The 14,821-nt window shown below is 51.2% G+C and overlaps 1 protein-coding gene across 38 annotated transcripts in view; it reads right to left on the bottom strand.

Moving 5' to 3' along the window:
* Positions 1-14,821, bottom strand: part of LOC102900020 — a 369,137-nt gene that overhangs the window by 157,915 nt on the left and 196,401 nt on the right. Inside the window, exon 4 of one of the 38 annotated variants that reach the window (XM_045049709.1) lies at positions 347-483. The exons of the other annotated variants lie outside the window; for them this stretch is intronic. The gene's annotated coding sequence lies outside the window, so the exon portion shown is untranslated. The remainder of the gene's footprint in view (positions 1-346; positions 484-14,821) is intronic. 38 annotated transcript variants of the gene reach the window in all.

The raw sequence follows: 14,821 nt of genomic DNA, 5'->3' as shown, positions 1-14,821 counted from the left end.
TTGACTATATTTTCTCCTGAGTTTGGGTCATACTCTCCTCTTTCTTTACAATATGCAGTAATCTGATTAAAAATTAGGCACTGGATGTCAATAAATAAACAGTGTCTCATCATTTGACAAGCTGGTGGCTCCGTGTGTGCCTGCCTCCCTCAGACCTTGGTGGGGCTCTGGTAAAAGAACCTTACTACTCTTTGGTGAGCAACTCCTGCCATTCCCACAAAAGCACGTGAAGAAACAAACATATTTCACTTCTGGTCACCAAAAATCCACTCCTCCTGCGCCTTCCTCCTCTGGCCCATGGTAGCTTAGTTCTGGAAGCAAGCTGAACACTAAGCAAGACACCAACCTCTCTTCATTCAGGCCATTCCCAGAGCTGGTCAAATTCTTCTGGGCCCTGAGATGTTTAAGAATGCAGATAGCCCAAGGCTGGCGAGAGGCAAATCTCCACAGGAGCTCGGGACTCTGCCAAAATCATAGCCTGACCTAGGAAAACACAGTAAATATCAATTATGCAATTTGGAGCCCGAGGCACCTTGAAGAAAAGCATCCATTACAAACAGAAAATCCTCTGATAGTCAGATGATAAAGAACACATATCTCCCTGGCTGAAATGAGGTAGAACCCAAGGTAAAGGAGGTTATCCTACCTGGGAGACGTTGGCATCCACTGGAGGGTCCTGAGAGAAAGGCTGTGACCCATGTGGTCACAGCTGGAGGGACCAAGAGCTTTGGGAACCAAGGGGAAGGCGGCACGGACTCTTGCTGCACTAGTCACAAAAGAGGATATTTGAGCTAGGTATTAAAGAGTCAGGGGGTTACCAGGCAGAGAAAGGAGCGAGGACTTTCAGATGTCTTAACATCATGTGTGACATGGAGTGAGAAAGAGTGGCCCGCCAGTGGTCAGGCTGTAAAGACAGCCCTCCTATGCTGGGCCGATGGTGTGGCTTTCCTCTAAAGAAGCCATGGGGAGTCATAGAGGCTCTTGAGCAGCAGAGTGACAGATTACCTCTAGCCCCGTCATCACCATGAAGGGACTCCTGGCCACATGGGACCGATATACCACAGTTCCCAGATCATTCTGCAAAGCAACTGACATGGTGGTTAAACAGTAGCCTCCAGAGCCAGCAATCTGCCTTGAAATCCCAGCCCTGCCCCTACCAGTTTGAGCAGGTTGCTTATCTATTTGAGTCTTCTCATCTGTGGAATGGGGGTAATATCAGCAGAGGCGTCTCAGTGCTAGTGTGTGAACTGTGGCCCAGGTAAGTTAATGTACGGAAGGTGCTCCGGCCAGTGTCTGGCACATGATAGGGGCACAGCACATGACAGCTTTGGGGGCTGTTCCCATCTCACTCGTTTCTCCATTTTCCTCTTTCGGCGCTGTCTGTTCTTCTGAGACTCTGGCTGTCCTGAATCTGAGCAAAGGTGAGCAACTTGAAGGCAAGGTTGGCTTCAGGCTTAGGAGGGCTGGAGCTATTGTCTGAAACTGCCAGCCTCTCATGAGCTTCCCAACATCCCTGAGGCAGGTGTGATCTAAGACGGTGCTTCTCGGGGTGCCTGGGTGGCTCAGTCGGTTGAGCGTCCGACTTCTGCTCAGGTCATGATCTCGCAGTCTGTGAGTTTGAGACCCACGTCGGGCTCTGTGCTGACAGCTCGGAGCCTGGAGCCTGCTTCGGATTCTGTGTCTCCCTCTCTCTTTGCCCCTCCCCCGCTCATGCTCTCTCTCTCTGTGTGTCAAAAATAAACACACATTAAGACGGTGCTTCTCAACACCGTCGCACCACAGAACCACACCTGGGGAGATGTTACAACCTCAATGCCCGGGTCCTGCGTGGTGGGGGGACTGGGGATCCCGGCAGCAAGGTTGTTAAACTCCTCAGGTGAGTCCAACATTACACCCAGTTTGAGAACAACTGATCTGAAAGTCGAAGGGAAACACGGCAGAGGGAAAGTGCGCCACCCTCAGTTGGGTAATCTCCAAAAGGCACTTGGCTCCCTCGGTTTCTGCTTCCTCACCCACAGGGCAACGCCTGGGCGCTTTACATCTGCCCAGGGATGTCACACTGAGCTGGCAGCATTGAGATGGCCCTGGATCATTAAGACTGTGACAGAGCCGTCAAATCTCTTCTGGAAATAGGCAAGGACATCGGATACCAACAGATGCAATCACGCAGCGACGTGCGGTGGGAAGAGCTGCAGTCAGGTGCGCAGAGCTGGTAATGGGTTAGGCTCTCTCGCTCACCAGCTACCGGCAATCCCATCCCTTCTGTGCTCCGCTTGCTCAGTGGAAGACCAGGGGGGTAAGAACTGATTTGCTGATCAGACAAGGCGTCTGTGAAGTGCAAGCAGGAAGACACAGGTCACACTAGAAGAGTCAGGCTACTGGAAAACATTTTTATTTAACATTTTCTAGGTCCTCCCTGCAACATGGAAAGTTCCGGAGACAGAAATGCCCCCTTCCGCAACTGGTGTGACACGGTGGGGAGGGGACAAGGAGCAGTGCCGGCCACATGAAAGCTTTCTTCACGGCAGGCCGGAGTGGAACCTACCAGGGTCCAAGTGGGGATCAGCGATAGGACAGGAGGGCAGGGCGTGGCCGAGGGCGGCCCCAGGGAGACGTTAAGATAGGAAATGTTATCTGGGAACAATGGAACCACCACACCGTTGTCCTGGCCTGGATCTGACAAGCGGGGATAAGACTCCAGGAAACACGTCCCTCGACAACTGGCCAGACTGGGCCCGACACACCAGTGGCCCATTCGTTTGGTTTTGCCTCCATTCATTCATGTCGCCTGCAACAGGCATAAATTCACCACGTACCACGAACTGTTAGAAGGTGGGGATGCCAAGATGAATAAGGCCTGGTCTTCACCCTCGGGAGGGGCAAAGACAAGGCAAACGAAGAAGTGACATTTAGGTACAGCAGCAACAAAATAGCCACCACTCACTGATGGCCAACTGTGCATCAGGCGGCATGCTTTTTTATTTTATTTTACTTTATTTTAGTTTAAAAATTTTTATTAATTTATTTTTGAGAGACAGAGAGAGAGAGAGAGAGAGAGAGAGAGAGAGAGGCAGAGAGAGGGGGACACAGAGAGTCCCAAACACTCAGTGCAGAGCCTGATGTGAGGCTTGAACTCACAGACTGTGAGATCATGACCTGAGCCAAGATCCAGAGTCAGATCTTAACTGACTGAGCCACCCAGGAGCCCCGTATTTCATATTTAACCTCTGAAATCCTCCGTGTCCCCTCCAAGTATGGGCTCCTTTTTACACATAGGGAACCTGAGGCTCAGAGAGGCTGATTACTGGGCATAGATCACACAGCAGTTGAGAGGCTGGGCTCAGACCTGGACCCAGAACAGTGCTACTCCAACACTTGGGCTCTTTCCTCACAGCTCAGTGCTGCAACCAGAGACTTGAAAGGCAAGGAGACAAACATCCTCTCTCGTGTACCTCTTACAGGCACAGTCTCCACATTTAGAGGAAGTGTTAAAAAACGTTAAGGAGCAAACAAGAAACAAAATGAGGCACAGCACCCAGACTGTATTTATCGTTCAATGAATGCTTATGAGTCAGGATCCAAATGCTATAGCATCTGAGGAGCAGAGCAGAGGTGTGAGGGGGTTGGGACCTGGCAGACCCAGGCCTGAATCTCAGCCTCAGGACTTACACCTCCCTGAACTTCATTTTCCTCGTCTTAAAAATGGGAACAGTAAAACCTACCAAAGGCCGACTGGGCTGAGGTCCGGATAATGGGGACAATTTCCTGCCCTCAAGACCCCTGCAGCCCCTCCTGGGGCTTGTGAAAGGGCAACCAGAAGAGCAGCTGGCATGTTCCAGAAGCTTCTGCTGAGGGTGGAAACGGGCTCCACACGAGGAAGGGGCACACTCGTGTTTAATCTGGGCACTGCGACTGCACACAGGCCTGGCCACCACCCCTCCTAGGCCGGCTTTTTCTCTTGGCAAGTTAAGACTCCAAATGCTGGGCTACAACCAAACGGGGGTCCTGGGACAGGCTCGGGGAACCGCTGCCGCCACAGGCAGCTTTTACTTAACCTTTACTGCGTCCGCGCTGTGCTGAAGGCACCAGTTAGTTTTGTTGTCTGTTTGTTTTACCAGCAGGGAGGCAATAATGGTTTGTTTGTTGTTGTTGTTTTTTTAAATTTATTTACTTAACATTGAGAGAGCGCGCGTGCACGCCCAAGTGGGGGAGGAGTAGAGAGAGACTGAGACAGAGAGACACGGAGAGAGACAGAACCCCAGGCAGGCTGTGCACATTTGGCATGGAGCCCGATGTGGGGCTTGAACCCACAAACTGTGAGATCACGACCTGAGCCCGAATCAAGAGTCAGACGCTTAACCAACCGAGCCACCCAGGAAACGGGACTCTGGATCCAGATTCGCCTGCTGCTCATAGCTGGGTGGTCTTAAGCGAGTTACTTTACCTCTCTGTGCCTGACTCTGGGCTTGGAGGCCGTCTCTAAAACAGGCACTCATCCACGCAAGAGATACTTACTAGGTACCCACCCATGTTCCAGGGAATAAGCCATTAAACAAAAGCAACAGAAAGCTTTGCATTTGTGGGGCTCAAGGTGGGGGGGGGGGGGCGGGTGGTGGCAGAGAGTCACCAAACAGATACACAAGTGGGTCACATGGTGCGAAGTGCTCCAGAGATCACTAAAGAGAGAACGGGAACGGTAGATGGGTCATGAGGCGGGTACTATTTACACAGCACGGCCAGGAAAGGCCTCTCTGATAAGGAGACGTTTGAGCCACGTGTGCGTATGGATGATGTTTACTGAGCACTTACTATGTGCCAGGCACGGCTCTGGGTTGGGTGAGGTGTTGTGCGTGGAGTGACAAACTCTAGCCTCTCAGGCAGCCCTAGAAGCACGGCAGTGACCCCCTCCCCCCATGTCGCCCAGGACAAAACTGTTACACGTTCTGCTCAAGGTCACTGAGGGGGATTCCTGAACCGGACTCGGGAGCCCCAGCTTCAGACCGCCGTGGGCTAATTCTTCCATTCCTAGGGCTCCATGTGCCAGCCAGTGATGCTCTGGGGGTGACTGCTGTGATGGCTGTGGAGACGCCACCAAGAAAGCAGCAGAAAGAGCAGAGGAAGAAAGGAAGAGAAAAGACACTGCTCCTGGCACGAAAGCCACCTACCACACCCATCTGGAAAATAAAGGAACGTGGACTGTGGGCGCTGCTCCCTCTCTGTATCTGTCTCTGACAGACATACTGCCTTCTCTCCTTTTGTACTCATCTTTACCTAATTTCCTCCAGGAGGAAGGCCTGAGGCCCTGTATCCATTTTAGACTGGCTTCTGAACTGCAACTCTGTCCCAGGTTCTGCGCTCTCCCACGGCAGAGGAAAGAGCCATCCCATCCAGGCCACGACGGCACCTCGACCCGGCCCACGGCCATCGTTCCAGAGCCAACCTTGGTGTTTTTCTGCTCAAGCCACAGCCTTGGGCAACAGTAAAACCCGGAGGGTGGACAGCTAACGACGGTCCTAGAACGTCCCAAAGAAGCAGACATGGTAACATTGATCAGCTGCTGCCTCTGGCTCTCACACCCCAAAAGGCCAGAAAGAGCTTCTTGAAAAAGACTGCTGAAGAACGTGCTTCCAGGGACCCACCGTAATGTGCTTCTTCACTGCCTTGGCTTTGAACTGGAGCTCCTGAAGGCACGGCCTCAGGAATCTGCCCCTACGCTTAGCATCTGTAGGGCCACCATGTTTGATGAAGGGATCCACAGGTGGATGGATACAAGGGAAGGAGAAGAGGAAGAAGGGAGCGAGGGAGGTGTGAAGTCAGGTGACTAAAAAACACGTACATGACACGAAATCATGGGAAGTACAGATAAAAGAGGAAGACGAATAAAAGCAAAATGCCACGGAAGGGCTTTAGAAAAGAACCACGGAGTACTACGCGGTCGTTAAAAAAGAATGAGGCGTGTGCGTGCACGCGTGTGCGCGGACCCACGTGCACGGAAGAGCGGTAAGAGACGGCTGTTGGGGGAAACACGGATGCGCTGAAAGAGTCGATTCTTTCCAGCTCCAAATGCTATTGAGTCCGTGGAGCCAGACTCAGGGCTGCTGCTGAACCTGGCGATAAATCCCAAGGAGACCAGCTGACCCAGTCCACCGCCTCAGGCTGACATTTCCACCCATGATGAAAGGAAGGCCGTGCCCTCTCTCCAGGGCTCTAGGCCACAGCAGTCTTGTGACCCGGCTTCCCAGTCTCTCTCTGCCCCTCCGGTTTCTCGAAGATACTTGCACTGATTCCAAGACAAAATAACTCGGACGAACTTCCCTCGCCTCACAGCCCCCAGCCTGTGATGACCCATGAAGGGACACTCGCATTGAGCTGTACGCTAAAGACCCGTGGGCTCCTTCTGGCTCTAGGTTTCACCCACGGGATGTTGTGAATATTTCTGGATTCACTGTGTTCATCTAAAATCCAGGAGATTTCATGACGGCACACGGTCCCACGATTAATTCGGCAGCACTGGTCACACCCAACACAATAGCTGGCTGGGTGCTGAGGGAAGGGAGGGGGGAGACCTTTTATTCAGGGTATGAACTCCTCTCCCACTGGCTACCATGTCATCCCTCGGAGACCACCTAGCCCAAACACGTCACAGACGAAGACACTGCCGCTCAGAGAGGTGAGGACACCCGCCCACCGTCACACGGCACGCCAGGGGCAGCCTGGAAACCGGAACTCAGGATTCCTCACACAAAGACCTGTGTCTCTTCTGCCTGCCAGGCTGCACCTCTTCTCAGTCTGCACCAATCGCAGCCTCACAAAGTGAGATGGTCCATTTGACGCTTGGCCGGAACAAGGCTTTTAAGGTCACCCTGAGTCCACGTCAAAACCCAACTCAGGCAGAAGAGATGCTTGTACGACACGGTGGCCCAAACACGTGGGACCACAATCAGCCTAGGCCCGGTCATCGGGACGACTCTTGCTCAATGTTACTCTTTGCTTCCTGCTTTCCACATCCAGAGGAACGATACTTCCCTAAAACTCTACTGTCCCCGGCAACCCACCTACACAGTTCTTGGAAAATATGGGTTACACGTTTTGCCTCACAAAGAAAAACAAGGAACAAAGAGGGTGAGGAAAATTCATCACCATGGTCCTGCACTTTTCATTATTCACACCAAACGTTTCTCAAGTCACCAAGTTCAAATGACCCTGACCTTGGGGCTGCAGAACTATTTTTACCCACACTCGCCAGTGAGGACGCTCCACGTTTTAATAAACAGAATTACTCAGTATCAGGAGACATGAAATAACTTCAAGAGGCTGGAGGTCAGGGGAACTGAAAATGTCCTGGCGGGAAGATGCAGAAATGATCCATTTCCGACCCCGGAGAGGGAACGGCCGGACGCCATGCTGCCTGCTGCCCAGAACACTGGAGAGGCTGAGACATGGGAATTGGAACCCACGAGTCAAACAAACAGGTGGCCCCATCAGGATCATTTCCCAAACTTATAGAAGAAATGAGGAGATAGGTGGCAGCATCCAGTCCTGGGGGAGCCGACGCATCGTAAGTGCTCAGTAAATATTACTTACGCACACACACACACACACACACACACACACACACACACACGGTTTCTCAATCTCCTGACTTGTGGCAGATAGCCCAGTGGACGGCTCCTCTCTGTTCACACTTGCTCTCTTGGGGATCATACCATTCTCGAGGCTTAAGCAAGATGACTCCAGAATACGTATCCAAATACTGATCCTTTTACTCCAAGCCTTAGTCAGCGTTGTCCAGAGAAACAGAAAGATATATAAGGAATTGGCTCCTGCAGTTATAGAGGCTGGTAAGCCCCGAATCCACAGGGTAGGTAAAAGAGCAGGCCAACTGGAGACCCAGGAAAGAGCACACGTTGCGGAACGAGTCTGAAGGCCGTCTGGAGGCAGAACTGCTGCTTCCTCGGGGCTTCAGTCGTTTTTAATTCAGGCCTTCAACTGATTGGGTGAGGCCCACCCACGTTGAGGAGAGCAAGGTGTTCTATTCAAAATCTAGTGACGTAAATGTTAATGTCATCCAAAAACAATACCTTCGCAGCCACAACTAAACTGCCGTTTGACCAAATGCCTGGATCCCGTGGCCTAGCCGACCTGACACACACCATTATTCTTCCCATTTCCGATGCATACACCCAGCTACTTCCTGAATCTCTCTCTTTGGATGTCTGGTGAACATCTCAAACGTGAGTGGAAGGCTACCCGCAGCACAAACAAACAACATAAAACCAACACCTCCACTCCCCTCACTGATCCCCGTGTGTGAATAAATGGAAGCTTCACTCTCTACTTGCTCAAGGTAATACCTCAGGATCACCCTTTACCTGAAACCCACACGAGCCATCAGCAAATGCTACCTTCACGGTACATTCATATCCGATGGCTTCTTGTGATCTCCTCTGCTACCACCAGACACACCACTGTCATCCCTTTCCTGGTTGTCTGCCAAAACCCCGGATTTCTGTCAGAGCCTCCTAACCCATCTACCTTTGCCACCTTCGGTCAATCTTCAGCAGAGCAGTGGAGAATGAACCAGTTAAAATGCACGTCACGTCTGCTCAGAAGCTGACAGTAGCCCCAACTCAACAGAGAAGGGCCAACATCCCTGCCACAACCCCCTCTGAACCATCTCTGAGGCTTTTCCGCTCTTCATGCCCAGACTGCCTGTCCCCCGGGGCGATGCCTGCCCATCACGCGATGCCCAGATGGGGCATTTCCCGAAGCCTAGCCAGCACCACCGGGCCTTATAAGCCAACTGGTGACCAGGAAGGCATTAGGGCATTAATCTGAGGACAATGTGGGGTGGGTGGATGCCTCGTGTTCACTAGAGGAGGAGGGTGGGTACCTTTGGGGATTTGTGACTTTGAAGGATGTCCAAAGGCAGCTGGTGTGGACTGTTGTCCGAACTGCACTTTAAAAGAAGAATCAGGTGGCGGCCAGGTAAGGAGAGGTGGGTGGAGGGAGCAAGGGGGGCGGGGAGGAGGAAGCAAGATGACAGCCTGTGCAGGTGCATGACAACCCCTGAGGGCTCGCTGGCATGCAAGCGCCGTTTCACAGGCCCTCGGCCGGAGGGGTGCAGGCAAGCAAGACAGAGAGAAGACACTGTCTGACTGTGGCCGGGAGGAAGAAAACCTCCCTGTGGCCAAGACGACGGGCAAACATGTGGTGCCAAGTGGGATGGCTTGGCAAGAGAGCGGACGGTCCCTCCCCATCCTTCCGGGTCCCTTCTCCTCCCTCTGACACGATCTGATCACAGGGTTCAAATGTTACAAGGCCCCTTCTGTGTTCTGAGGCACTGGCTGAAAACCTTCGGGGAGGGAGAGAGGAACCGACATCTTTCATCCTGCAGAGCATCGTGTCGCCTTCAGAGCACCTGCCCGGCTATTCAGCAGGACACCTTGTCCACCAGGAGAGAGGTTCAAGGTCTCCGCAGCCAAGTCGGACCGACCCTCACCATTTCTCGGAAACGTCTCTCCGTTAGCAGGGCACTGTCTGCTCCAGAGCATGTTCTTCTAAGCCATAAAGGCACCTGTCCCTAGAGACGCCGCTGATGGGAACTGGGCTCTGTACGGAATGATCCTGAGGGGGATTAAGACAGGGTTAGTGAGAGGGTGACCTGATTATTTAAAGGGTCCCGCAGTTCCGGGGACGACCGCTCTCGAGCCTGGCCACGGGCTGCATCTGTGTCTAAGCCCTTAGCACTGCCGGAAGTTCACCTGTTTCTTTCTCAGCCTCCGGATCGTCATCACGTGTCCTGTTAGTGCCGTGGTCCCATGTGTTCCTCACCGCAGGACCCTCACACCTGATGAAGGACCAGACACGTGGCCATTGCTGAATAAATATGCACAGGATAATAATGCTGCTCAGGGGAATGGGGGGGTGGGGTGGGGGTGGGGTGACAGGATGGAGACTCGTGGAGAAATGTGGAGTTCCAAGGGACCTCCCACACACATTAGATCCAAGACGTGATTTCAGACAGCGAATGGAAGTTTATACCAGTGAGTCCTCAACGGGGGTATTTGGACTATTTCTCAACTGGTCAAAAAATTCTAGAAACTGCACCTTCCTCCTCAATAAAGCCACAGATGGCCCCTAAAACATCAAGCTTCTTTGCCTGATACTGGCCAGAATCCTATCAACTCTGTCTGGTGACAAGGATCAGAAACCCCCACAGGTGGATATTTTTAGGTAAGAAGATGGGCTGTCAGTAAGTAAGTGGGGAAACAACTACCTAACAAATGAAGTTTGTTTATTTGAAACAACGCCCTTGCAAGAAGGCAGAACTGATAAAAGGGATTTCTGGAGCTGCAAATGTTGGGCTAAAACGGTGATTCTTCATGGGGCGCCTGGGGGGCTCAGTCGGTTAAGTGTCTAACTTCCACTCAGGTCACGATCTCGAGGTTTGTGGGTTCGAGCCCTGAGTCGGGCTCTGTGCTAACAGCTCAGAGCCTGGAGCCTGCTTCAGATTCTGTGTCTCCCTCTCTCTCTGCCCCTCCCCCACTCACACTCTATCTCTCTCTCATTTTTTAAAAAATATTAAACATTAAAAATAATAAAATAAATCTGTGATTCTTCAGGGAGGATGTTAATACCGCCCCCCCTCCCCCCTTGGAGAATATCTGAAGGAATTTTTGATGGTCATGACTGGGGACTGCTGCTCAAAATGTACAGACTGAAAAAGAAAGGTATAGTTTCTGGCAGGCTTTTTTTTTTTTTTAATGTTTATTTACTTATTTTGAGAGAGAGAGAGAGAGAGAGAGAGAGAGAGAGAGAGAGAGAGAGAGAGAATGAACAGGGGAGGGGCAGAGAGAAAGAGGGAGACAGAGAATCCCAAGCAGGCTCCACACCGTCAGCACAGAGCCTGGTGTGGGGCTCGAACTCACAAACTGTAAGTTCATGACCTGAGCCAAAACCAAGAGTCGGATGCTTAACTGACGAAGCCAGATGGGTGCCCTCTGGCAGAAGTTTTGACCAACTGAAAACCCCTGGCCTTTTTCTACCCTTGTATTCCAGAACCAGACACAGGCTTGGGCTCACAGGAGGCGGCCAAATATTATATTTTGCATGCCTGAATGAATGCATGACAAGGCTGCTGAGGAATCAGAAGGGATACTGAAGAGGAAGGGCCTCGTCCAGGTCCCATATGAAAAATACGTCATCCATGTACATACATGCTAAGCAGTGGTCCCTGGGGGAGAGTACTGGAGGTCCGGAGCAAAAGGAATTGCTTTTGCTTTGGGGTCTGTTATGGATTGAATTGTATCCCTGAAAAGATATGTTGAAATCCCAACTCAAGCACCTATGAATGTGATCTTTTTTGAAACAAGGTCTTTGCAGATGCAATTAACTTACGATGAGGTCATACTGGATTAGAGGGGCCCCAAACCCAATGATTGGTGCTCTTTTATGAAGAGAGAGGTGCAGAGATGGACAGACACACACAGAGAAGTCCAGGACGGAGGCCACAAGCCAAGGGCCCTAAGCTACAGGATCCTTAGCTACACCAGAAATGGGGAAAAGGCAAGGAAGGATCCTCCCTTCGAGCCTTCAGAGGGATCACGGGGTGTCACTAACACCTTGATTTTGGGCTTCTGGCCTCCAGAACTGTGAGGGAGTAAAATTTCTGTTGTATAAGCCGTCTAGTTTGTGGTACTTTGTTATGGCAACCCTGGGAAACTCATACAGGCTTTAACACCTTGACGGGATCCTGGGAAGAAAGGAGAGGGGACGGTCAGCCAGGATTCCTCCACTAAAAATGGTTTTTGTAAGGTCACGAGCCTGGCCATTCTCTGGCTGAAATGCCTTCATCCTCCCTCATGGCCCTAAGGACCAGATGTGCACACACTCCAGGGCCACTCAAAAACCCAGAGTCTGGGCAGGGTGGCCAGTTACCAAGGGGTAATGCACACACAGCCCAAATGTAGTAATGGGATGACTGACGGACCCGTCAATTAGTGAAATGGACGAGCACGGAGGAAGTTCTCGGAGTTAATTAGTCGTCACCTTCCCGTTTATCGTCTGTGGGGATTTGCAGGTGGACACCTAAGAAAACCCTGACTGCGCTGTGGGCTCAGTGGACCTGCTCGCTGGCTCCCTATCGGGGCTGGGGGGACATTGGGGCAAGCTGCAGGGCTCCTCCGAGTACCAGGGGGTCGAGCGTCATGGCGGAGGGCCAGCTCAGGAACATTTTGCAGCGTGCTCTCACATCTGTGATCCACTCGTTACTGCAATTAATTACAGAAATGCAGAAGGCAGGTACCACGACCACATTTTCAAGCTGAAGGAAGTACACTCTGAGAGGTTCAGAGATGGCTCAGGGTCCCCCAGCGACTCAGGAGGGTGAGGACTTCAAAACCAAGTCTTCCCACTGAGGCTGTGTTCCTTTCCTCCTGCTCTGCCCAGAGCGAGCAGGACATGTGGTGCCGTTACAACCTCACGACCAGGACACGAGGGAAATAACAGCAGGGAAACAAATCTCACCCCTATTTCCCACCACGCTAGCATAAAAACGCGACATTCCCGAGGCTGCCTTCTGGAAGGTGTCTGTGTGCACACGTAGTTTCACGTTATGCTCACAGGAGATTATGTGCTTTCCTTGCATCCCTCAACGTGTTATTTCAAGGATCGCAAAATGCTCGTTTGGCATTTATTCAACCAATTTTATTTTACACCTATCTGCCAGCCACCTTCCTGGGAAGCCAAAAGAATGGTGAGCAAGAAGGACACTGCCCCCACCAAATAAGTAGGGGAAATAGACATTAATCAAATAATCAAAGAATTAAGTTATTAGAGACTATGCTAAGTCATATAAAAAGACAAAGCATGGAGCTCTAAAAACGCTCCTAACAGGAACTTCAACATGATCATTTTAAGGGTCTCATAATATTGAACCAGGTGGATAATCATAGTTGATTTAACCATTCTCCATTGAATCCAGTTTTTTATGATCATAACTAAAGCTACTCTGAAATGTCTGGAAATGAAATGTCTGTAACCTGCCTGAAAATATTTTAGAAACATTTGAAAGATGAAGTAAATAAAGCAAATGTTTACAACTGTTAAAACTAGACAAGGGGTGTACATAGGTGTTCATCATACCCTTCTCTCTACTTTCCTAGCTGTTTGAAATTCTCCATAATCAAAAATTAAAAAAAAATCATGATTTAATAGACATTTGTAGAAAATAGGTTTTTTTTTTCTTTCTTTGAATTATCCCCTTAGGATACAACAGAGAAATGAGGTAACGGAGTGAAAATACAGTGAAAATACGCAGACACCATCAAGCTATTTTTGCATACTATGCTAACAAAACCCATTCCAAACATCCTACCAATTGCCACAGGCAGCACATACGTGCACCTGCTGTCCTCTGGCCTCATTACAGCAATGGATGGCAATGTTTAAATTGTTTCCTCATTTAATTAGTGTAAATAGGCAAGGTCCATTGTATTTTACATTTCTTCCATTTTCCGGTAAGCATCTCAACTGCCTTTTATAACATCAGTGAGCTGCTTACACAAGGTGGAAGGGTGCAAAAAGGAGGGGTCCAAGGAATCAGGAACCCTAGCTCCTCTGCCCTTTAGTTGGGTAAATGTCCCGGCAAATATGTAAGGTTCCAGGCTTGGGGTAGCTTCACCTGAGAAATGGGTGAAAGTCTGCCCAAGATGGGGAGGGGGCACAGTGGGACAGCCTATGGGGAAGCCCCCGGATAGGCTCTGGACAGAGTGGATGTGACCTGAACCACCTGGTGCCTTCTCCGCCCTTGAGCAGACTCACCCTCTTCCACCGGCCAAGAGAACTTCACTGCAACCCCAGATCTCACGCTCCGAGGTGAACACAGATACAGCCCGTCGTCACCTCTCAGGAGCATCGTGTGAGTCACGTGATGAAGGATCTGGGTTTCTCCGAAAGGACCGAGAATGTGGGATGGCCAGGGGCTCCCTCTCTTCATGCGCCCTTTAACCCAGCTGATACTATGCCAAAAACATCAAGGTCTACCCTCTGGATGAACTCATCTTATGCCATTGATGCGTCCAGGCTGCCCGCTCATCTTCCAACCCTTCCGCTGACATGGCTTCAAGAAATGCAAACAGACTGTGACACCAACACAGTAACAAAGGCAAACGGATTTCCAGTATTGGGGAGGGGGGGGATACCCTACCAGCAAATCAGAGCGAACCCTTCTTGTCTCCCCAGAACCTACTATGAAACAAGAGTGTAAATTCCAGAATCCCATTTGGGATCATGTCTTACACAGCAGAGTGTGCCCACAGGCAGGTCGGCCTCTCTGCTCCTCAGTGTTCCCACGTGCAAGCAGCGAGAACGACCACTCGCCCCTGAACGTCTGTGCGGGACTAAAGGAGAGAGTAGTGTCACCCAGTCACAGCCCTACAGACAGATGGGAGTAGAATCTGTAACCTGGGCACAAGGGCTCCAACTTCTCAGGACTGTGGCCGCCGCAGGGCCCCCGGAAGTGCTTGGTTCTGAGCAGCCTTAGTCCCTCCCCCGGAAGTGCTTGGTTCTGAGCAGCCTCAGCCCCTCCAGCCGCACCCCTGGTAACGGCAGGGCTGACTCAGATGGGAGAAAAGGGGTCCAGGCAGCCTGTTGTCAAGTGAGAATCCCAGTAGAGGGTCTGCCACCAACAAAGCGGAGCAGCATCAAAGCCAGATGTCCCAGGGAAGGAGCGCGAACCCAGGACGCCGGGATAGCCTACGGCAGCTCCACACACTGTGCTCTCGCCTTGTGATGACTGGCGTGTGGTCTCTGGAGGATC

The sequence above is a fragment of the Felis catus genome, chromosome F2 (assembly GCF_018350175.1).
Source record: "Felis catus isolate Fca126 chromosome F2, F.catus_Fca126_mat1.0, whole genome shotgun sequence".
NCBI classification, from domain to species: Eukaryota; Metazoa; Chordata; class Mammalia; order Carnivora; family Felidae; genus Felis; species Felis catus.
This window is presented reverse-complemented; position numbering and strand designations above follow the sequence as displayed.